The sequence below is a fragment of the Protopterus annectens genome, chromosome 13.part0 (assembly GCF_019279795.1).
Source record: "Protopterus annectens isolate FY-2018-M chromosome 13.part0, PAN1.0, whole genome shotgun sequence".
Taxonomy (NCBI): Eukaryota; Metazoa; Chordata; order Ceratodontiformes; family Protopteridae; genus Protopterus; species Protopterus annectens.
Window position 1 is genome coordinate 669,944,815 of NC_056747.1, and position 24,273 is coordinate 669,969,087.

The 24,273-nt window shown below is 40.4% G+C and overlaps 1 protein-coding gene across 1 annotated transcript in view; it reads right to left on the reverse strand.

The window, feature by feature from the left end:
• PRPF8 (pre-mRNA processing factor 8) overlaps window positions 1–22,861 on the reverse strand; it is a 2,252,227-nt gene extending 2,229,366 nt beyond the window's left edge. The window contains exon 1 of the mRNA XM_044054875.1: window positions 22,723–22,861. The gene's annotated coding sequence lies outside the window, so the exon portion shown is untranslated. The remainder of the gene's footprint in view (window positions 1–22,722) is intronic.
• Window positions 22,862–24,273: the final 1,412 nt, after the last annotated feature.

Below are 24,273 nucleotides of genomic sequence, written 5' to 3' on the forward strand. Positions count from 1 at the left end.
TTTGAACTAGCAATATAGCAGCTTTTTGTCTGCATCCATGCGTAGAACTGGTTAAAAATACTAATGAAACAGAGCTACCCAGTTGAATGATCTGACTGGGGTGAGTCTCTATGGCTATCCTCGGAATGAAGGAAAGACTTAAACCCTTTCATCATGAACAGGAAATATAATGAAAACGGACATCAACGGCCTAAAACTTGCATGGAGATAATGGCTACTAAGTATTCCCAAAGGCAAAAACTCCACCATGGCAGCTGGCACAGATGTGGGTAAAGTGAGCACTTTCAACATAAAAATTAATATTCCAAGGTAGAAAAGGAGCCAAACGCTATTCTGATCTCCCATAGCAGACTCGAACAGCTAAGAAACTAAATACAAAGTAAAGTTCCAAAACAATTTAAACCCTTAAAAATATGGACGAAAAAGGGACCCAGATTACACAAAAGCAGTCCAAACAAAAACCTGTTTGTTTATCCTTCTTAGGCCTTCTGTGTAAAGGAGCACTGAGGTGATGACACTACACAACAGATACTGCATCAAACCCCCAGGACCAGACTTTGAAGGAAAGTGGAACAGTCTCAACAAAACACAGAGAAAGAAGACCTACATGACCCCCCCCAAAAAAAAAAATGTGATAGAACACAAGAGTGAAGGAATTATCAGGATTAATTCAAATACCACTTGTAAGACACAAGGAAATACCTTTCAGCCTACAGATTTTAATTATACTTCACTGGAACAATAACTGCAGAAAATTAATACTCTCAGAATGCCAATTCAAAACTAATCTACTAGCGGACATATTCTCAAGATTCACTCCAATCTCCCCTCCAATATTCCGATATTAGATACCAACCCATCCCTACACTCCAAATCTCCAAAGTAGTAGTTCCCTGTGGAGCCATAACAATACACTAGGTGCCTACTAGTTGGCCTGAAACATGAACTGTCTGATCCCCCTACATAGACTATTTAATATCAGCCTAAAAGGGGGCTTTGTCCTGGATTAACAATGGAAATAAGTCGTTCCTTTACAAAATGGTGGGACTTCTACAGACCCAAGTAAATTACAGACCAGTAAGCCTGACCAGTCTCATGCATAAGACTATGGAAAGGAGCATTCCTAAAAACTCTCAAACCAATTGAGTTCAGATTCTTGAAGAGCAGGTCCTGCCTACTTAACCTGGTCAACTTCTTTGGGAAAAAGAAGGTTTGTTAGTTATTGTAACAATGGACAAGGTTAAAAACATGCACACAGTATAGCAAGCTCTTACAAAAGCATTCACCACCACCCTAAAAACTCTGGTACTAGATAAACTCTTCCAGTTCTCTCTGAAGGGAGAGATGAAAAATCAGCAAGAAAAACAGACAAGTATTGCTGGAATGAAATCCATCCTCAAGTCCTGGCGAGTACCATCATGGTGGACACTTTTTTATAAACTCTGACACCGATATATCATACAGAAAGGTAGGTCACAATAAAAACGACTGGCTGCAGAGGTCCCAGGATATGGGGGGGGGGGGGGGTTCCTATCATAGGGTTAGGTCAGGCTCACGGGGAGGCTGGCCACCCACCACAGCAGAAATTAGCAGTACTCCACAAAAACTGAAAAAAGTCAACTAAGAAGCAATTAGACAATGGACTGTTGAGGAAAAGGAAGAAATATTTTGTTGTTAATATTAAAGCAAAAAGCCCAGGATTTTGAGACAGAAGATATGTAGCAAGATTAAGAGAGAAATTACAGGAAGGGAAAAATATTTTCAACAGAAAACCTGTCAAAAGCTACAAATAAAACACACAGAGAGGATATAAAAACAAGGACGATTAGCGGGGTACAAATTAAACCGAAAATGAAGCGAGAGACCACCTGTTAAAAAGTGAAGGGTTTAGTGTAGAATGCCCAATATAGGCAGTGTCACAACACAGTGGATCCCAAGGTAGAAAAACAGTAGGTGGCGTGGGACGAATCTGAAGAGGATTTGCCATAGGATGATGTTTTGGAGCATCTTGTAGGAGGTTCATATAAAAGTCTAGTTGAAGCTGAACAGAAAGAGAAGGAAAAGGAAGCAGTGGCAAATCTTGACGCAGGTAATGTGACATAAGCCAATGGGCCCCATAAAGAGGAGCAGCAACAGATGAAGCAGGACACTTCGGAAGAGGATGTGTCACAGGATTATGCTCTGGAACCTTCCGTAGAAAACTTGCAGACTGAGAGCAAAGACTATTTTCAGTCCAAAAGAAAATGGTCCAAAGGTTGACCTGCATTATTTAATGGAAGTGGGCAGACGTATTAAGATAGATAAAAGAAAGTAAATATATGTTAGAAGATTGGTAAACAGATGAACACAGTAATCAAGAAAACTGACAGAAATTCATGTGGAACAGAAATAGGATACATTTCAGTGCAGTAAAACCAATAAGGGTTACCACAAAAACAGAACAAAGGAAAGGAAGGAACAAGTAGAATGCTACCATGGAAGCACTGAATAGATAAAACACAAAACTACTAACACAAGAAACATTGCTATTAGAATACAGAAATGTGAACAGATCAAAAATCATTAGAAAGACAGATGTGGTAAAAACAATATAAAGCATCAAAACGGACCAGGGTTTAAAACAAGCCCCATTCCAGATAAATTATTCCAGCACACAAATAATAAAAAAAAACTTATGAAAAATTCCTAGCTGGAAAAAAAATGCCTCCAGATGCAGTACCCAATTTCTGGCTAAAAGTATCAACATCTTTACACAAAGATTTTGTCCCATGTAAAAGCTACTTAAAAAGCTTATCCAAGCAGACACCCAGTTAGCCAAGAACAACAATACTCCTCTCCAAGTGTGAGCCTACAAGCAATCTTAAGAACTGCAGACAAACTGGCCTTCTGACAATATAAAAACTATATACAGGAATAGATGCAGATTTTATAGCCATTTGGAAAAAAAATTCAATTAGGGCACTAGAATAAAACAATAATAAAAGAAAGCCATATGGAACAAAGGATAATCTGTTAAAGCCACAACAGGCCGTTGTTGGGGAAAAAAAAAAGCGGGGGGGGGGGGGCAAATATAAGTAAGCTGTACAAAAAATGAATCTGATAGCATCCCACATTCATGGATAATGGAATGCTTACAGATTTTAAGACGCACCCTATAATCGATCAATCACCTTGCAGTTAAGATATGAAACTGGCCAACCGCTTTGCAGCTAAGACACAACAAAGGGCTAATCACTATCTCAGAGATAAAAATTCAAAGGGGGATATTTCTGGGTGATTTCTTTGTCACCACTGTTTTGTCTTGCCTTAACTAGTTTAACTCCCAGAAACCAACCTTATTTAAAAAGATAACTCATGTACTTTTTGTGGACGATTTAAAAATGCATACTTCATCAGATGATGACCTGAAAGCTGAACTACAAATGGATAAAACTTTCTCAGATGATACAAGAATGACATTTGGTATTTTTTAATGTACAAGAGCAATATTTAAGAGGAAAGCTGTAGCAACAAGAACATGGGACAGGAGTGTAGTATACTGTATAAATATTTAGGGAGAGATGAAGAGTCAGCAATAAAACAGACAAATGAAAATAAAAGTTCTGTAAGGAATACTTCAAAAGATAAAATTAATATTGAAAACTGCCTTGACATCTACGAATAAAGTTAAAGTATGAATCACTGCTCTTCAAGGTCTAACTTACAGTTTTTGTGCAATTCATGAACTCAAAATAACAATTATGGGTCAAGTGGACTCAAAACAAGAAAAATGTCTCATACTTATCAAAGGATATACAAAAACCAGTGTGAACCAAGATTATACATATATCCCTCATTCTAAAGGACCCATGGGCATCCTCAAAATTTACTACATGCCATAAGAAGTCTATTACAGGTAAGAAAAGAAATCAAACCAGAAGTAGACAAAAATAAAATGGGGAAAAAATGAGGGGTCAGAAAAGAAGGAAAGAAAATTCTGAAGTCCACAAATATACTGGCAAGTATGGAAAACTTCTGGCACAACTTCATGTTGACCAAGGTCTGATACAGGAATATTCAAGTGAACTGAAACCAAAAAATGAAAGGCTAATAATCGTGGCCCAAGACGGTAGGCTGCATACATTTTTATGAAGCTCATTGAAAAAGTAGAAGCAGACAAATGCAGACTCTATAAAACAGAACTGAGAACAGTTACACAGCTTGCTAGGTGTGATGTACATCTGACTGAGGGACTCCACTGAGATTTACAATAATGTGGCAAGACTTACATTGTGGATTGTGAAAACACTAAATATATAGAAGAAGCTGAGAATACTGAGTTTAATTTTTTCAGTGCTTATCAACAATGTTCAAGTTTGTAACACACGGGATTATCAATTACCAACATTTTGAAAAATGATACAAGAAAACTAGACACAGAAGTTCAAGAACAGTCTGTGGCTCAGGGTAAGTCCAGTGATTTTAGAGACTGAACACAGGTGAATCCGGGTTAAAATCCAGATAACACTTATTTGGGGTTGGGGGTTCATATAAATGGTTAAGGTGTTTACCTCAAACAAAAAGATACAGGGTTTAACTCTCACCTCGGAAATCAGCTAGGCTTAAAATGGCCTGCAAGGGCAGCTAGCCAACTACTTCCTTATGAACAGACAAAAGTAGTGTTGGTCACCAAATTGCTATACCCAGTGATAAGTACAAAAAGACAGTCTTAAAATACCAAGATTACAACACAGAAATGAGAGAATGTGAAAGATAAAATACTTAGCATTACTACTACTACCACTGAACAGTAGTATTAGCAGCAGCAACAGAGATATTAAAACAAAAAATACAATTTTACTTAAATATGCTACCAATACATGTAATCAGACATGAACTGCATAAAGCAATAATTCTGGAGGCACCATGGGTGCTGAGAAGAGCACTCTTACCCAATATTACACAGGAAGGAATACTGATTTCTTGAACTTAAGACTCGTCATTAGCAGTATACCCAAGGATTCAGTTTTTGGGACACTCCTCTTGGCATTTAGTTCTGACAAGGTCAAAGTTAATGTTTAGAGTTAGTGATCGACAGTTTACAGATGACAAATTAGGTGCCCATCAAACTCCCTAGAGGGCACAAAGACTGCCCCAATACTTGGATATAACTTTTCCACTTTACTAAGCAGTCATTAGGCCAATAGAGTTTAATGCCCCTTTTAGTACGTATTTGGGCGGCTGTGGTGGTGCAGCGGTTAGCGTTGCCACCTTATAGCAAGAGGTTCTCTGGTTCAATTCTCGGCTCAGGTGCCTTCTGTGCAGAGTCTGCATGTCCTCCCTGTGGTCGTGCTGGTTTCCTCCGGGTGCTCTGGTTTCCTCCCACATCCCAAAGACATGCTGTAGGTGGATTGGACACATTAAATTGGCCCTAGGTGCGAGTGTGTGCATGTGTGTGCCTTCTGTGGAAGGTTGGGTACTGGGCTGGCAACTCGACAATGTAAAACTCCACTGCCAATCATGAGCGGACAGGTGATCCACTGTGGTGACCCCTAACCAGGAAAAGCCAAAAGAAGAAGTAGTAGTACATATTTGTCAAAAATGAAAGGACCACAACACTTTCTCACAAAAATCAATAAATGGATCAGATTAATAAAAACTATGTAGACCGTCACTGAGAAGAGAAACAAACAAGACTCTGAATTATACAAGCTATTGACATGCAACCTGTGCCTTACATGAAGAGCTTCAATACCCCCATTTTCTCAATAAATTACACATTCACAAGTGCAGTAGATCAAACACCTGCTCAATGGATCTCTTTCGCAAAATAAACAGGACATGCTGGAGGGACAGTCAAGTAAATCACACAATACCACTTCTATGGAGTCATCTTCAGCTTAACATAAAAACAAAAATTTTTTTTTTTTTTTACTCCATTTCAACGAAACTTGGATAAATGGAAGGAAAACCACACATTCACCCCCAGTTTAGCATCCCTGTCCTCCACGGATAGGGGAAACACATAAATGTGCCAACACATACTTGTCTGACCAGTCTCTTCTAGAGTATTCATATACAAAATCTAAAAGCTATTATGGTAATGTAAGGTTAGGCTTCTTAAGATCCTCACAGATCAATAGCCTAGTAAATGCCCACAAACCTATAAAACCCAGTCACAGCTTCATTGTACAATGGATACAAAAAAAGGTTTCAGTTTGCAAGTACTACACCACACCCATGTTATCAGACAAAACAGAGATGTCCTCCGGGAAAGCATGACAGCACCTCTTTCTCCGGATACCTTAAACAGATCATAAGATGGCAATCTGATGAGACAAGGACTACTCCATCCCAAGGCAGATAGACCAATAAACACTGCACCAGAGATGGTACAGTGCCAAAGGGCCTGCTCACCAGGATGGTTGGACAGCTCCACAATATCGCATCTTTTTGGCAAGCTTGTGGGAAACTCTGATCAGAGCCATTCAAACAGCCCATTTTCGATCACTGTATTTTTTTTTTTTTTTTAATATACTGCAAAACACTCCAAGGAGTGAAAAAGTGAAACGAAGATGTTAATACTGCCTTATGAGATCTTTAATAAAGATGAAAATTTACAAAGTATTTATACATTGTTCTATTTGTATACTGCAATTTCGGTTAAATCATCATCAGCCCCCCTTCCCAATTCTTTACACAGGGTCGGGGTGTCCTGTTAACTGTCGCCATCTCACTCAATTCAATGCCACACTCCTGCCTTCTTTGACACTCGTGCCCGATTGTCGCAGATCTTCTCTTACACAATCCATCCACCTCTTTATTGGATGCCCTTATTTTGTCTTACCTTTTTCCCCATCTATCTCAAATCATCTTCACCAGACTGTCTTCTGAGCATGCCCAAACCACCTTAATCTATTCTCTTTGATCTTTCCTGCAATAACAGCTACTTTGGCTTCTGCTCTTATGTCCTCATTTCTTCATCTGTTCCACAGTGTGCACCCTACTACCCATCTCAAGCACTTCATTTCAATCAGCACTAGCTTCACCACCTGTTCTGCTGTCACTGCTCAGGCTCTCTCTATCATACAGCATCACTGTTTTGTGCACCTTACTTTTCAGCTTCTTTGGCATTCTTCGGTCATACATTACACCTATTACACTGTCAGTTGGCTGCAGCACCTCCGATTCTAGCTTTGAGCTCTTCATTCAGACTTCCTTTCTCTTCAACCATTCCTCCCAGATACTCAAAGCTGTTAATCTGTTCTAGTACCTTCCCTTCTGTCTCAATTCTCAGCCTCTTCTGATTTCCCCAATTTGTTGCCATTGCCACCGTCTTACATATACTTAGTTTCATCCCATGTGCCTTCAGTTTTGCATTTCATTCCCCTATCCTTTGTTGAAGTTCTTGTTCAGAGTCTGCCTGTAATGTCACATTGTCTGCATACGGCAGCTTTGTTGATCTGTCCCCTCTAACCTGTTTGCAAATGTAATCCATCACCATTATGAACAGCAGTTGGCTCAGAGGTGAACCCTAATGCACACCCACTCCCACTGGGAACCCCTCTGAGAAACCGAACACAGTTCGTACTTGAAAGTACATAACCCGCACTAATTCTACCACTGTTGTTTCCAGGACATTGAACCACAGCAGGTTGGCCCAAATCTACTTTCTTGGGAACTCATCATACACTTTCGCCAAGTCTAGGAATACCCTACAGGACTCTTTCCACATCTCTAGCTTCTTCTCAACTGCCTGTCTCACTGCAAACATTGGGTCAGTTGTGCATTCTGAACCGAATCTGAACTGTTCACCTCCCACTATGCACATCCATTTATCAATCACCCTCTCCAGAACTGTCATGCAATGTAGAGTTTGATAGTTCTGTACTGCACACAATACTGAAGGTCCCCTTTGTTCTTGTACACTGGCATGAGTATGCACATTCTTCAGGCACCTGTGATATGCCCCCCCCCCCCCAACACTGAGCTACTTCTCCTCATCTCACCCAGCATCTTTACCACATCTACTGTGACCTATTCAGAGTCTACTGCTTTCCCTGACTTCATTTTTCTTAGCGCTGTTCAGACTTTCTAGGGTGGGCTCCTCTTTCTCTCTCAATGCAGGCTATGTCTGGGACAGTACAGCTTCTGTGGGGTTTTCCTCATTCAGAAGTTGCTGGAAGTACTCCTTCCATATGCCTTTGATGGCCTGTGGACTGGTGAGCATCACTGGCATGCCTTATAAAAGGGTGTCTGACTATCTTCTTTATCTTTCTGTCACTTTTAAGAAGCTGGTAGAATGCCTCCGATACCCTGTTCTTTGCTACTGCAACTCCTTTCTTAGCATCTTTGTTAACCAACCAGTATTCCTTCCTAGTTTGGTCTGTCTTTTCTCCCACTTTTTCCTGCACCCCCTTCTTTCTTTTGATGACTCCCTAAACTTCTCCATTCCACCATCAGCTTTCCTTATGTACCTTATTTCGATACCTGGCTTGATCACTTATGTGTTCTGTAGTCCTCTCGCATACTGTTTTGAGGCACTGCCATTCTTCTTCGACTCCATCCATTTCTTCCGGAATAATTCTTTGCACTGTTGTACTTTTTCTCCAGGCAATTTCCAGTCTTCAGCATGATCTCTATTAACCTTAGAGCCTTCTCTGATCATGGTTAACAGCGGATTGTGTCAACTACTGATTTATGCTGTGGGGCAACTGTTTCACTAAGGGATGACTCTGGAATAACCGATTCTACCCCAATGCCCTCTCCCTACTAGAAGGAAGTCTACCAGAGTTTCATGCTAGCCACCCTTGTATGTGACTTTGTGACTGCCACCCTTTCTAAGGCATGTATTGGCTACTATCCATTTGCCAGATGAAGTCTAGAATGGCCTCTCTTTTATTCCTGTTACCACACCCATGTGGGTCCCAGGCAGTCCTCATATCTTGTTCTGTCCTTCCCACTATGTGCAACTCAGGTCACCCACTATCAACACAATTTCATGCTACCCTGCTTTATACAAGTAGGTCCTGCAACTGCTGTCTGAATGCACTCTTTTCCTCACTATCACAATGCTGCTGTGTGGCATAGGCTGAGATTGTGCCCCGTCATTACACTGGAGTCCGATTGCTGGGAGTGTCACTAGAGTGCCTAATTCTGAGGACACCCCTCACCACAAGTCCCACACCATTTATAGCCTGTCATCCTGAATAGTAGACTCTGGACCCCAATAAAAATGGCTTTGCTGCACTGCCCTTCCATCTCTTGGATACACAGAATGTCCAGCCTTCTCCACATCAACAGGTCATTCCCCTCCAAGCTCCATCTAGTCAGTAAATCCACATAGTGTGAAGAAATTCTTATTTTGATTGGCAAGGTTTTTTTTTTTATATCCATCTTTCCTCTCAGAGCTATCCCAGGCAACCCAAGCTGAGCAAATGGACACCAGCTGGCTAGCAGCTTACTGACCCAGGGCTACTGGACTTACAATGGACACACTGGCTAAAAGGGACACATACACCCCTCCCACCACTAGCATGTGTCCCTGGCAAAGGTAGGAGAAGGATGGGTCTTCAACACTTATCACAGGCAAATACCCATGCCCATTTGCCGACATTACTCAACATAACCAAATCATCTAGAGCAATATTTTACACCGAGTGGCTAGCCTTGCCACAGCCTGTAGTCTGTGATCTGCGTTTTCCTCTATTGGGGATACTGCAGAGTACAGTAGATTCCCAAAGAGGTTGGTCTATTCAACTCTTCCCCTACAGAGTCTGAGCCACTGCCCACAGCTCATTTCATTAGCAAGTTTAAGACGGAAACCCTCAGCATGTTTTTCAGAAGAGGGAAAACCTCCACAGAGACAAAGGGAGAAAATGCAAACTTCATACATTGGTTGGAGGTCAGTATCGAACCTTGTGCCATGGGAGGTAAAACCCAAAACCCTTAACCATTATGCCAACTGGTCTTTAAATACAAATAATAAAAACTAAAATAGTAAAACAAAGATCAAATACTTAAAAGGTAAAACACTAAACAACTGGCAATAATAAAAACTGATTAACTAGGTTATCACTAAAAGCTAGCCTGAAAAGAAAGGACCTTGGGTGAACTCTTAAAAGCAAGCCAAGGTTGAACAACCCCCTTAACCACAAACAGCAGATTCTGAAGACATGAGTGGGATAAAAAAACAAAAGATCAAACATCTAATATTAACAAATGATTGAACCACCTGATATTCTGAGGCAAGCCCTAGGAAATGCTAACAGCTTCATGCCAATAAAAAGTGTAGAGCTCTTTTGGAAATAAGGCACTTGAGAACAACTAATTCCTTTGGGTAAGAGGATCCAAAACATGCATGGAAAGAAAATAAAGCACCACGGAGCTTAAAAATACAGGAGTAGTATGCTAGCAATAGCGTACCATTAACTGCTGAAGTTTTGCATGAGATGTAGCCAGCTAACCTTTGTCAGGAAGATAAGATACAGGGTACTGCAACTGTTAAGGCAAGCAGCTTCTACTGCATGAACAGAGACATGGTCAACCTTGGGAAACAAATGATTAATTCTTGCTATACCACTGGAAATCATAATTATGGGAAATACCGTATTTCTAAATTTCAGCTGATCAGAGAATGAGCCCAAGATACTGCATGTCTGACACAAACCTGTTGCTACCATCCATAACAAAAGATGGGAGTGGCAAAGTGAAGGAATCTCACAGAGTGGACTGCACATCAAGGCTCAAATCTTAAAAGAAAGCTTTAAAACGCATGGGAAAACTGCATACTCCAAACCAGAACGCCTCAACATGATTAAGTCCAGAACATAAAGTTAAACAATAACCAACCCCAAAGTCCAGCTGCTGCACAGTGCATTTCAGAAGACAGACATGTGCACATAATGATGGGCAATTTGAATCTCCATGCAGAGCAAAAAGGTGGTCTCTTAGCACTGACTGGAACAGAGCCCACAGTGCCTGATGAGGCAATGTGAATGTAACAGTCATCAAAATCTGAACCACATGCACACATGGTTCTCCAGCCAGCCTGGCTTGCACTGACTCCTTAATACCTCTCAGAGCAAGAGCACCATCAGGAGTGGTGCCACCATCCACTGTGCGTGCGTGTGTGGAGGGCAGTGCATTATCTGTTTTGCCCAATTTGCTGCAAACTCACAGACTGACAGCAGTAGACAGTGCTTGCTGCATACCCAATCATTTTAACAAGTGCCACAAATCTGCAAAAACCTATCCTCTCATTTCCTATGTATGATCCCTCCCTTCCCAATCATAAACTAAACTAGTTAACAGGCCCATCTCATTCAGTTTCTTATGAGTTCATATGTACATACTAGGTTAATGTTCACAAGGGCCTTCAAAAGCCTAACCATACAACCCAAATGTGGCCCACAAACTTGGATTTATGGGGGTAGTTTATGGACTGTCACTGTCCATCACAGACATAGGAGCCAGACTAGGGGTGATTTTCCTACTACCCATACAATGGTCCAAGTTGTGCTTAAACAGGGATATGGAGGAACTCTGCGTCACTTGGATGGAAGCCTGTTCCAGAGAATGGGAATTCTCCACGCCTCTCTTTTCCTAACATATACTATTCATGCTGCAAGCTAAATTTAGGTCTTTTAATCTAGTACTGCTGATGTTGTTTGTTCTGCAGATGTGCAAAAGATTCATCAAAACAGAGTCCAAGGACACTTTGCATGCCAGGTAATGATCACCTCCCAGAAGTTTGTATGACACAGAATAAAGAGAAAGGGCTTTGGAGCAAGCAGCATAAGACATTGTGTTTATTCCCAATTTTTTTTTTTTTTTTGTAAGGAGCCTTTGTGGATGTTCCGGTTGCTGCACATGTCTGGTCAGGTACATACCGAAGGGGACACTATACTCTATGATTGGGCTGAGGAGAGCAGACTACAGTGGTATGGCAACCTCTCTGGACCTAGATGCCATGCCCTTGCTTATAAGTCGAGAAACATACACGGGTCCATGATAGTGAGAGAACCCTTCTAAGTCAAAGGCTAGGTTACCATCTACTCGAGTTCCCAGAATCCTGACAAGTGAATCAGCTTTTAAGGGTGTTTTATTAAGGACAGTTACTTTTTTGGAAGTCTGATACCCCAGGTACAATAATGCATTTCTTAGCATTTAGTTTTAAGCCATGACTTTTGCACCAGGCATTTGCCTGTAATAGAACTTCCTTATGAGTGTTCTCATCTTTGGGAGATTCAATGACTACTCCCAGCTTGCAATCATCTGCAAACTTGGTTAGCCAGAGGCCTCCAACACTTGGCTGTGATATCAGAGAAACAGATGCCACAGAGGAGTGGGCCTAGCACAGAGCCCCGGGGGACTCCACTAGTGATAGGCCTCTTTGTGGATGTAGCCTCACAGATTCTAACCTCCTTGCTCCCATCAGTGAGCCAGCTAGCTATCCAGCATGTTATAAAGTCGCTTCCACCTAGCTCTGTAACTGTTGACAATGTCCAAGTAGGGTATTGTATCAAATGTCTCCGTCAGATCTAGGTAGGCAGTATGCAGTTATCCCCCATCCATTGCCTTACTGACCATTTCAAAGAAGTTCACCAGATTCAGTAAGCATGACCTTCCTTTGACAATGTACTTTGCAATTATAGGCTGTTTAGTGCCTACTATTAATTTCTCCTTATTAACAAGGAGAGTGGAGTGCTTGTATCAGTTTAAGGCTTCTAAGTGCTTTCCAGCAGGTATTAGAGAAAGTGCTAGTCACAGGGATGCTTAAAAGGTAAGATGAAAAGAAAATGCACACTGCAGTCTGCACTAGAAAAGTTACATGTGAAAGTAGGTAACTTAAATTTTACCCGTTAAAAAAGTTAAGGTTTAGTGGAGAGTTACTATTTTTAAAACAGCAAGATGGATTGAAAGGGGTGGTCACTTTTGTATTCTGGTACTATGGAACACAGTAGGATGGCCAATAAATTTAAATAGTTGAAGGGGAGGGATTGACAGACCTCGATGTTTTCCCAGAAATGGCCTGCATCTGTCACCCCTGGGCTTCCGGATACTGGCCAGGGCTCTTGCCACCCCTAGAGTGCCTTTTTTAGGCGGTGCTCCACAGACCAAGTTGCCACCATAACAGCTACAAACAAATGCAATTTGAGGGTTATGCTGCTCAATGTTAGAAGTCTAATCTCAAATTGCACTCACTCATAGCACTCCTTAAAATGGAGAACATCGACATTTGTGCTCTAACAGAGACCTGGTTCAAAGCAGCAGAAAGCACCCCTGTACTACCAGGCTATACCTCATTCCACACCTTTCGGCCCCAGAAGTTGGACCGAAACACCACCACATGTGGTGGCGTTTCCATATTCATAAAGGATGCACACACCTCCAGACTGGTAGCCCAACACAACGCATCAGAGATTACTTCAGGTGCAGCTAACATCGACCAAGACAATGACTCAGGTCGTAGCCTGCTATATCCCTGGCTGTGTTCTACATGAACTACAGAGTGAACTGGCACCACACCTGTGTGCCCTGCTCAATCACAGCCTCACCTCAGACTTTGTCCCTACCGAATAGTGCATTGCTACAGTCATCCCTCTCCACAAAAAAAAGGAGGGGCAACTACAGACCCTGGGAACCATCACCCCATTAGCCTGACGAGTCTAATATGCAAAGCTAGGGAACGCATCATGGACCTAATAAACAAGGATATAGGGACTCTCCAAAACTCTGGATCCCACACAGTTTGGTTTTGTGAAAGACAGATCATGCCTGCTCAGCTTCTCTGAGTCAGTCACCACAGCTGTGGATGAAGGCAAGGTGGTTCATACAGCATACTTTGATCTGGCCAAGGTCTTTGATACCATTCCCCACTCAGGAACCATAGAAAAACTCACTAAGCTAGGCATCAACCCCTGTATCACTAGGTAGGTTGCAAACTGGATCACAGATAGAACCCACAGTGTGAAAGTAGCTGACTCCAAGTCAGAGTGCCAACCAGTCATGAGTGGAGTCCCACAGGGTTCGGTGCTGGGTCCTCTCCTGTTTGGTATCTACTTCTCTGAATTCCAGGCCAACACAAAGGGACGCTAGCTGACAAAGTTTGCAGACGATGGCAAGTTGGGCACTATTATTAACTCCCCAAGCGATGTTGACATACTGCAGAAAGGCCTCACCGAGACCAATGACTGGTGTCAGAACCACAGCCTTAAGCTCAATGCCAAAAAACAGGTAGTCTTTCCCTTTGAGAAAAACTCTGTTCCCATGAATTACCACATTGATGGTAGTCCACTGAACACAGAAGACATTATAAGAGATCTGGGAACACAGGTTGACAGCAACCTCTCTTTTGACCCCAACATTGCCACTGTGGTCAGAAAGTCCTTCTATGTGGCACATCTCATTACTAAGGGTTTTGCATCCAGGAAGAAAGAAAGCATGGTCTCCCTCTACTCTTCCCTCATTAGAACAGAGTACAATGCCCCATTTGGCAAGTACCTCACTAGACACCTGTAACAACTGGAGAGGCCACAAAAGTACCCCACAAAGATGATCCTAGGCCTTAAACACTTGTCCTATATGGATAGACTCAAAAAAACTCCCAGCTACTCTCTGCCTTATATTGCCTACTTGGAGGCAATCTCAATTTGACTTACAAAGCCATGTCTGACCCTGCTCTGTTAGAAATGCTACATCTAAAAGAAGTCACAATCCCGCCGCACCACATGCTCCACAGACTTCAACCTCATTACCACAATCCACAGAACATGCTGGAGTGGCATAACCCAGAGACTGCCCATGCTATGGAATAGACTTCCCATACATGTCAAACCGAGCACCTCACTGGCCCTCCAAGAGAAATCTTGATGAGTGGATGGGAAATAGAAAATTCACCCTGGTGATCACTCCAGTGGCTCTACTCGACAGAGGCACTAGGAACTATGTTGGGTGGCACTATGCCAGGGTAATCCTATGGGTTAGGATTGTAAAGGCTCCAGGGCCATTAGCCTAGTACACACCTATGAACCCACGAATGAAAATAAAAATCACCAGCTATGTAAAAAAAAAAAAACTACCGTCAGAAACCTTCAAGAGCAATACTAGAGCTCCACTGAGTTAACACACAAAACAATACGCATAGCAAGAGTTCACAGCTAACAATTACCCCTAACCTTCCCCTGAAAATTAGCACATCCAACCCCACAAGTCACCTTGGAGCATGCCCCTAGGGTATACTCCAAGGCCAACACTATGTCCATGGGTCCAGACAATGTTCCAGGTTGCTTTTGCCAGCACCAAGCACACCCCACACAGACTAGCTACTAAACCTATTCAATCTCAGCCTCTCCACTGGACTTGGGCCCAAGGTGCGAAGAACTGCTGTAGCCACCCTGCAGTACAAGGGAAGGCCCACCAATGACCCTGGTAAGTGAATTAAAAAGCTAACTAACCCCACCTGTAAAGCAACAGTGTGCATCATTACAGACCTTACAAAAAAGTAACAGCAGCAGTCTGTTTCATTTTGTTAAACCCAGATCCTGTCACCTAAACTTAGTGGACTTCTTTTAACAAGTTTATTGGAGTGCATACTCATCTTGCTGAGGATTCTGTACTTCAGAAGTTTCTCCGAACGAGTCACCAATGCACTGAATACAAGCAAATCGGTGCACACTGCTTACCTCCACCTGCAAAAGCCTCCGATTCAAGAATGTGGGACGGTATTACACACAAGGTAATCAAACTAAATGCTAAACTACATGTAACCCACTGGATAGCAGAATGGCTCACCAACAAAATGCAATATATTAGTGTATGGGACATGCTCGCAAAAAGGTTACTAGCTACATCCCTCAGGGACCAGTCCTTGGAACACTCCTCTTCAGTATTTACTCATCACATGGCAAGGCCAATGTTAACAGTCTGCAAACTCATAGCCATCATAAATTCTTTGGCCAAGTCCCAGATTCTCCATTAAACTTTAATTCACACAAACCAAAACAAAGGTTAGGATCTGCAACCAAACTATAACCAAATCGAGGCAGTCACGAAATGAAACCTTTCGCCACCAGGAAGTCAGCAAAGATCATGGCCTTAAACTAAATGCCAAGAAATGTAGCATACAGCCTTACCATCATATATGTATTGTCATTAGGAGCCCTTTTATCTATTCTGACCAGCTAAGGGTATTTTTTCCTAGGACAAGGGAAGTTATCCCATAACAGAATGTAATGCTACTTTCAGTTATGTACTAAACATTTCAACTCAAATGAATACAGCATTTCCTCACAAAGAAAATCAAAGACATGTTTTCCAATTACAACATAAACCATCTCAAAAGAGTTCTCTACCCAATTTCTTACAGGCTTTTGGGGGGGGGGGGGTCGCTGCCTCACCTAAAAAAACACAAAGGATGCAGTCCTATACAATAATGTACATATTTACAAAACACCTTAAATATTTGCTCTTAGTGTACCCTTAAATGTAAGATAAAGCACCTTCCTGATCCCCTTCATACCAGGTTGAATGGATGAGAAACCACAAATTCACCCCTAGTCAGGCGACCTCAAACCATATAAAGAAAGAAAATAAAAGAAATCAGGAATAGCTCCTTGATGGTGTTGACGAAATAGGACCTTGAGGCTATGCTACAAATTTAGCAACAAGTAAAGACACGAGTTAAGAAATCCTAAGCTTGGAAAATAGTTTAGTACTTTTGTCACTTTCTTCAACTAATTACATTCAAACTCGCACAGCTTTGCTGTCATCTGTAAAATACAGTTTATATTAACACTATCATTAAGGTCAGGAAACAGGTTAGCCACTAATATAATCTTCTAGCATACACTTTCAATTTCCAGAAATTGCTTGCATCACTGCTGTTGCAAATATAATACAGTACATGCCCACCTAATCATGAAGGGATTCACATCTAGATCAGGGGAGGTCATCGTGCCTCTTTACTCATTCCTCATCAGGCCCATAATTGAGTACAATGCCCCTTTTGGGATGCACCTCACCAGACACCTGCAGCAACTGGAAAGACCCCAAAAGTACCTCACCAAGAGGATCAAAGGGCTCAAACAGATGCCATATGCTGCCCGGTTAAAGAAACTCCAGCTCTACTCAGTGGCATAACGCCTGTTCAGAGGCGATCTGTGCCTGACGTATAAAGCCATGTCCAACCTGGAATTAATGGACATGCTGCACCTCAGAAAATCCAAATCCCATCGAGCTACGCTCGAGAGACTTGAACCTCAGCACTGAAATAAATAGGACATGCTGGAGGGACAGATTCATAACCCAGAGGCTCCCTTCACTCTGGAATAAAATCCCAGTCCAGGTTAGGCAGAGTCCCTGATTGACTCTCTTCAAGAGGAATCTTGATGAGTGGATGGGAGATCGTAGGTTTACCCCGGGTATCAGTTCTGTGTCACTGTTAGAGGCACAGTATACTAACCTCGAAAAAGGGCATAGCAAAATAAATTTAAAATGGGTGGCGAAAGCCAAACACATTCTGGCTAGGCTTATAAATGCCCTAGGTCAGATAGCCTAGTACGAACCTATGAAAGAAGATGGAGACTTCAGGGATATGCAAATACACCCTCCCGATAGGAATTCTCAATGCATTGCAAAACAATGAATATTTTCCAGTTGTGAATTAAATTCCATCACTGAAACAAGTAGATGAAAAACCTTACTTTACTTACAAAATATTTATCTTAAAATGACACATTTGATAAACACAAAAAAATTAATATCAAGAGCTCTGACTTGCAAAGGACAGTCACTTTGCCTATGTTTTATGTAGACCCATACAACAGACTACACACTGCTGTTAAAAACCAACAAAACACATTATATATTTTTTTAACAGCAATGGAGTTATGGAGTTCTACATCTTGCAACTTGTGAAACGTGAAGCATACTACATGTAAAATACAGAGAAAACTATCACACAGAGTATTTGCTATCCATAAGGCAGAAGGGAAAAAAATGCACCATGTAAACACCCCAAGAACTCCATTTTTATCCAGTACAAAATAGACTTAAAATTGTGGATTGTTTAACTTTACAAAAGGGATGTTAAAATAAATAAATGCACCTCACTGCAAATCAAATAATAATGTTTTGGGCAGTTTAAAGTTGGCTGTAACCGGTTTACTGGCCTCAATGACAAAACTGCATTTTAAAAATAAGGGTTGGAACTGTAAGAGTTTAAATGCAACTGATTAGCTTTAGAAACACGGCACGAGAGTGATATTTTTTATTATTTATCTGCAGTTTGTTAACCCGGAGAGCCCACTGGGCCAAAAATGAACCCTTTTTCAATGGAGGCCTGAGGAGAAAAGCTCAATGTACAGACATGAAATACAGCGACAATTAACATAATTAATGCAATCAATAGAAACAAAAACCAAATCAGTACAAAGTCAATAAGAATCACTGTGAGGTGATACAAAATGTATACAAAGTGAATGTAAAGCAGGATAGTCAGAAGTTGTAGTGTGTGTTAGAAATTGGAGTGCCTTTGCATGCGACTTCTGTGGTCTCACTCCAGCAGGGTACTGTGGTGTTCTCTTCATTATCTAATTAACAGACGAGTACAAACTTATAAATCGTACCATTGTTCAGTGACTATTTATCTAGTTAAATTTTAATATGCCAAACAATCAAATCAAAGTAGAACAACATTAGATCTAACTTTCTGGAAAGGAGACCACCAAACATCCTCCATACCTACAGTAAATACAGCATGACAAACATTTAACCGTTTTATTAATCGTAAATGTTTCTGAGCAGACCCTTACACACACATCCTGCAAGCATATAAAAGAAACAACCAACCTATCAAAATGCTTCCAAATCAAGAAAGTCCAACAGAAGAGATACCACAAGGACAGGTCCCCAGTCTCATTTTCTTTTCATTAGCTACCACAGAGTGTACCTTACCTGAACGTCACTCATCTTCAAGCAATTCAACTATCCTTAAAAATGTTCAAATGCAAGGCTAGACTCCCTGCAGATTTGACAAAGTAACTGGTGCTGTTCATATCACCAAAAAAGAAATTAAAGAAGCCCATGCAGCACAACAAAGGGGTAGACAGAAGCACTACAACATACTAGACTAAACTCAATACATGGATAGTGGACAGGGTTATGACTTTGCAACATCTTCACCTTTTCATAAATAAACCATTTAGTGCTACTTATGGCTGCAGAGCTTCCACTATTTTAGCAAACTAATTTCATACCCTCTGATCAAATGACAATTACTGACAACATAACTGAATTAAAAACGTATACTAGGAACCTGATGTTGAAACTGCAATACCAGGACACCAGTATGAATGTTAACCAGACTAATGTTTTTAAAAAAGCTAGTAGTTATGTACCTACTATAGTGGGGGTTGTGGAAGCCTTTGAAAAAGCTTGTATAAAAGACATATATTCGCTGTATGATAACAGAAGTCGTACTAAAAGTTTTGTTAACTTGAACAGCTGTGAAAGAGAAGCACTGGAAACTATGTCATGATCAAACCATTTGTATTAGGCCAGCTGATAAGGGAGGACTCCTTGTGATTATGGATTATTCTTTCTATATTGATGTTATGTACCAGATGCTTAAATGATAGGCAAGTGTATGAAAAAATTGAAAATGAACAAGTTGAGCAATGCATTTTAGAGTAAGAAATGACTTATTTGAATGCATGCAGTGTCGACAAATCACCATGGATTTGCATAATTTTTTTTTGTAGATGAGACAACTATTCCCCTTATTCAGGGATTACCCAAAATACATAAACATCCCAGTAATCCTCCGATGAGGCCTATTGTAGAAGGCCGTGGATGGTGTACTGAACCCCTATCCATTTTTGTAGAACATCATTTGAAATCTGTGTTAAGAATAGTAACAACCTTAAAGATACCAAGCACTCTTTATTGATTTGCACAAGCACATTAAAGATCATCCACCTACTAAGAACTGCTTGATGGTTACCCTTGATGTGCAGTCACTTTTTATGGCGATTCCCAATGAGATTGGTATTCTGTTTTTACAACAGTATCTTGAGCAAGATGGATTGTATGATGCTCGAACCATAGATCTATGCTTTTTGGTGGAAATCATTCTAGAAAATAATGTTTTCATGTTTGAAGATTCTACATATAGATGGTGTAGCTATGGGCACTTCTTGTGCCAATAGCTACACCAACCTAGTTATGGCTAAATGGGAACAGTTTGTTCTGACAGAAGCTTGGTCCAGGAGCGTTTTTTTTTTTTTTTTTTTTTAAATCGGAGGTATGTGGATGACCTCTTCCTTCTTTGGGAGGGAGGTGCATCCAGCCTTGAGCTATTTCTGCAAGATATCAATAGCAGTACAGAATTTTTTGAAATTCACTGCCAAGAGTTCTAACAGATCCATTGAATTTCTGGATGTCTATATATAAAAAGAGGAAAGATACAGGGGAATATCACACAGAGATCTACCATAAGGAATGTTACAAAAATTCTTATGTCCATAGACAGAGCATGCACCCTAAACATGTTTTTAAAAACATGGTTAAGGGACAAGCACCAAGGACATCCAGATTAATGGCAGATGACAGTATATTCTCTACAGAAATGCAACACCTAGAAAAGAAGTTTTTAGATAGGGACTATGACAAGAGAGAAATTGAGTAAGTGGCATATAACATGGCCACATTAAGAAGAAATAAAGGTCAACCATACTTTTCAAATTCTTGTGAAATAATTGGAGTGAGTTCCTAAACATAATCCCCCGAGGATTACAGTAACCTATGCTAATAATATTAAATTACTACAGGATATATTTTCTAAGAACTGGAACATACTTTGTTCAGATGATCGAGTTACTAATATAGTGGAGGGAATTCCGACATATGCATATAAAAATAAGAAATCCTTGAAGAGACTCTTATATGGCCCTAGGAATAGGTCTGTAAGTAGTACTCGTAGTACACCACAGATCTTGGGTACGCTTCCCTGCAATTCGTGAAACTACTGTCACTATACTGACAGGACGGGGACATTCAAGCATCCGGATATAGGTAAAATATTACACAAAGCTTTCGGCTGATTGTAATACCACCAATATGTGTATTTGGCACATTGCACCCTTTGTTCCTCTTTCTATGTAGGAATGACCATATGCAGATTAAGGGACAGGGTCAGAGAGCATGCATAGAATATATACAGAAACGCGAACACTAATGCCCTACCTATGCATACTATGGATATGCGAGCATCACATACCTTTAGGTTTATGGTGATAAAGAAAGCTTGGATAGGTAATAGAGGAGGGGCAATCAGGAACAGAGTTGAGACAAAGGAACTAGAATGGATAATCAGGATGCGTGCAAATATGGGTAAAGGTTTAAATGACAAAATCAGTATTAAACCTGTTTAGCTGAATAAACCATTAATTAAGATAGTTAATTGTTTATATATTAAGTTTTTAAACCATGTTTCTTTTTAACTATGTGAGGTTATACAATGTGTTTTTCATTGAGCTATTTGAATAAGTTTTAGTTGTAAATGTTTCTATGCACGAAAGAGTTAATATGCACTAATGAAGTGATTTTTTTTACCAGGAAACATTGTGATTGGTTGGAGCTTTGTATAAGAAATGGGAAAATGATGTACTGTATTGTCCGATGAAGCAGCTTTGGCTGCAAAAGCGCTCACCTTTTTACTTGGATTAAATTGTTTGATGATTTTATCAGCAGTGGTCTGGTATTTTTTTATTTTGTATAATTTTTAACATCATAAATGAGAATGGATATGGCCTGTATGACAGCTCAACATGCTAGGTGACAGAACATAATCTACAAATTATTTCTTTATAGTAGAAATCCCAAAACTGGAAATTCATTTAGTATCTTTGTCTCTGTTAATCAAAGAACTTCCTCTGAATAATAGTGTTCATTACAAATCTTTACACCTAAAACATTCAAGTTGAAGACAAAGGTCACATTAGCACACACAAAGATTGCACATGCATTTACAGTCTTTACACTCAAAACAGTCAAGGCGAAGACAAAGATCACAGGCAACTCCTGAAACGGTGTTAAGACATACATGAAAACAACTTGGAGAGGAGTAGTACTTATGCAATACACACTTACGTGAAACTACAAGACACTGTATACCAACAACACGAGACCTTCATTCCCATTCATATTTGAAAACTGTCAAGATTCTGCGTTAACTTTGCTCACTCTATGTCAAGCTATAATCATCAGAATTCGTCCCATGTGTTAAATGAAACTAATATTAACAGGTTTTGCACAAGCATGCATTTTCTGAACAGCTATGAAACTTTTATATCCGCAAATCCAAAATGACTGCTATCTTCACACTTACCAGAGCTAATGTTATGCCTTTACCAGAGCTAATGTTATGCCTTTACCAGAAACTCAAACATTTAAAAAAGAACAAGGCACAAGCATGTGATAAAAAAAAATCAAGAGTAATTAAGATGGTTCAAAGACAGATCTTACAGGAATTAGCGAGTAAATCCAACACCGAAGATCACCATCACACTCCCGCACCCCACAACTCATGTACAACAGATACAATCACCACATCCAAACGAAATTCTCAACATTACGCTCACCAACTACAACTGCTAAGGCCCGAACAGTAAAAAGAACGGGTACTGCAAAAATGACCAACCACTCAATTGCAGCAACACACTCCTAGCGGCATTGCTTTACCTGAGTTGGCCGAGAGGCCTGGACCATTCACAACAAAACTTCAATTAAAGATCGCCTAGTAAACAACCATAAGGTAAACCGCAGCAACAATCAAAGCCGGAAACAGTCCCTTCACCGTAAACAGAACGTTCCAAATTCCCGGATACCGTCGTAAAGAAACCGGAACTCGTACATTTGATAAATAGCCAATTGTTTCAATAAGAAACACGTGCTGCAGAGTAGGACGTCAAGTAATATGGAGGACTACCTTTAAACTTTTATAAACTGATACGATATCGTCAGTTACATTGAGAAATGTGTATGCTGATCTCTAACTGTAGCAGTTCTCCGTTTTAATATTTTTTTTTTGGGGGGGGGCTTGGTTGTTCCATGTCTCCCAACCTGTGGGCGCTAAAAATATAGCACTAATATGTAATACAAATCATCCCTGAGAGTCAGAAAGAGGATCGCTTTCTTATTTTTTTTAGAGAAGAACATTTTCAAACATTACATTAGTATGACAGCGTAGAATATTAATTGCTGTGCGCTGATAAAGAGATGCTCATTCTAGTCCCAAGTTTGATTCCCTCAGTTTCCTACTGTGCGATTGAGAAAATCACGCATATGTATTAGCACCAAATATTTGGAAACCCCTTCCCTCCAGTACCAAAGATTACTTTACGTTTAATTAGACGTGGTCTCGGACAATTGTTATTTCAAAGAATCTAGATTGTCATTGCTTTTCACCAGGTAGCGTAACCAAAAATGGGAAGCACTATAATCCATTCTTTTAAAACTCTTAAATCAGTTCCCATAATTCACATGAATCTTTTTTAAAATGTCAGCCTAAAATTATTTCCACCCTGCATATACTCTGCATACAGTTTATATTATTACATTAATCTCTGTCTCACTGCTGGGGGACAGTACCCCTAAGCATGTACTCTTCTGCCAACTCTCCACAATACTAATACACCAAACCCATTCTCTCCATGCAGAACATTCCTCTTAAGCATATTTATTTTATTTGACATCTGTACAGAGTAGTTTGATATACACATGACATACAGTTATGATACATTTGTATCACAAGCATCTTATATAAATGAGTTTGATATTCACAAATGATATATAATTATTTACAAAATTCCAGCTAGTTATGCTGGCAGTACCTCCTTTCGCCGATCAAATCACAAATCGGTCTCCCTAGAAATAAAGGTAAAACTGAACCCCCTACCACTGAACCTAAAAAACTTTAAGCACTTTTCTAAGGCAAATCACCTCCTGATGGCATAGCTGGATTCCAAGCTCCCCCAAATCCAGAAAACACAGACGCCTATACAGAGGTCTACACAACAAAAGGCCTTTATGACCATATAAGCAACTACATAGAAATGGCAGTACCAGACCGAAATAAGCCAAGATCAAACCGCAAAACCACAACACCTTGGTGGACCGCTGGCATTAATAGGTTGTACAACAAAAGGAAGAACATTTTGTCGAGAAGTAAAAGGAAATGTGCAATAAGTCCCTCATTAGTATAAACAAGTGAATCAGGGAACTAGTCAAGTT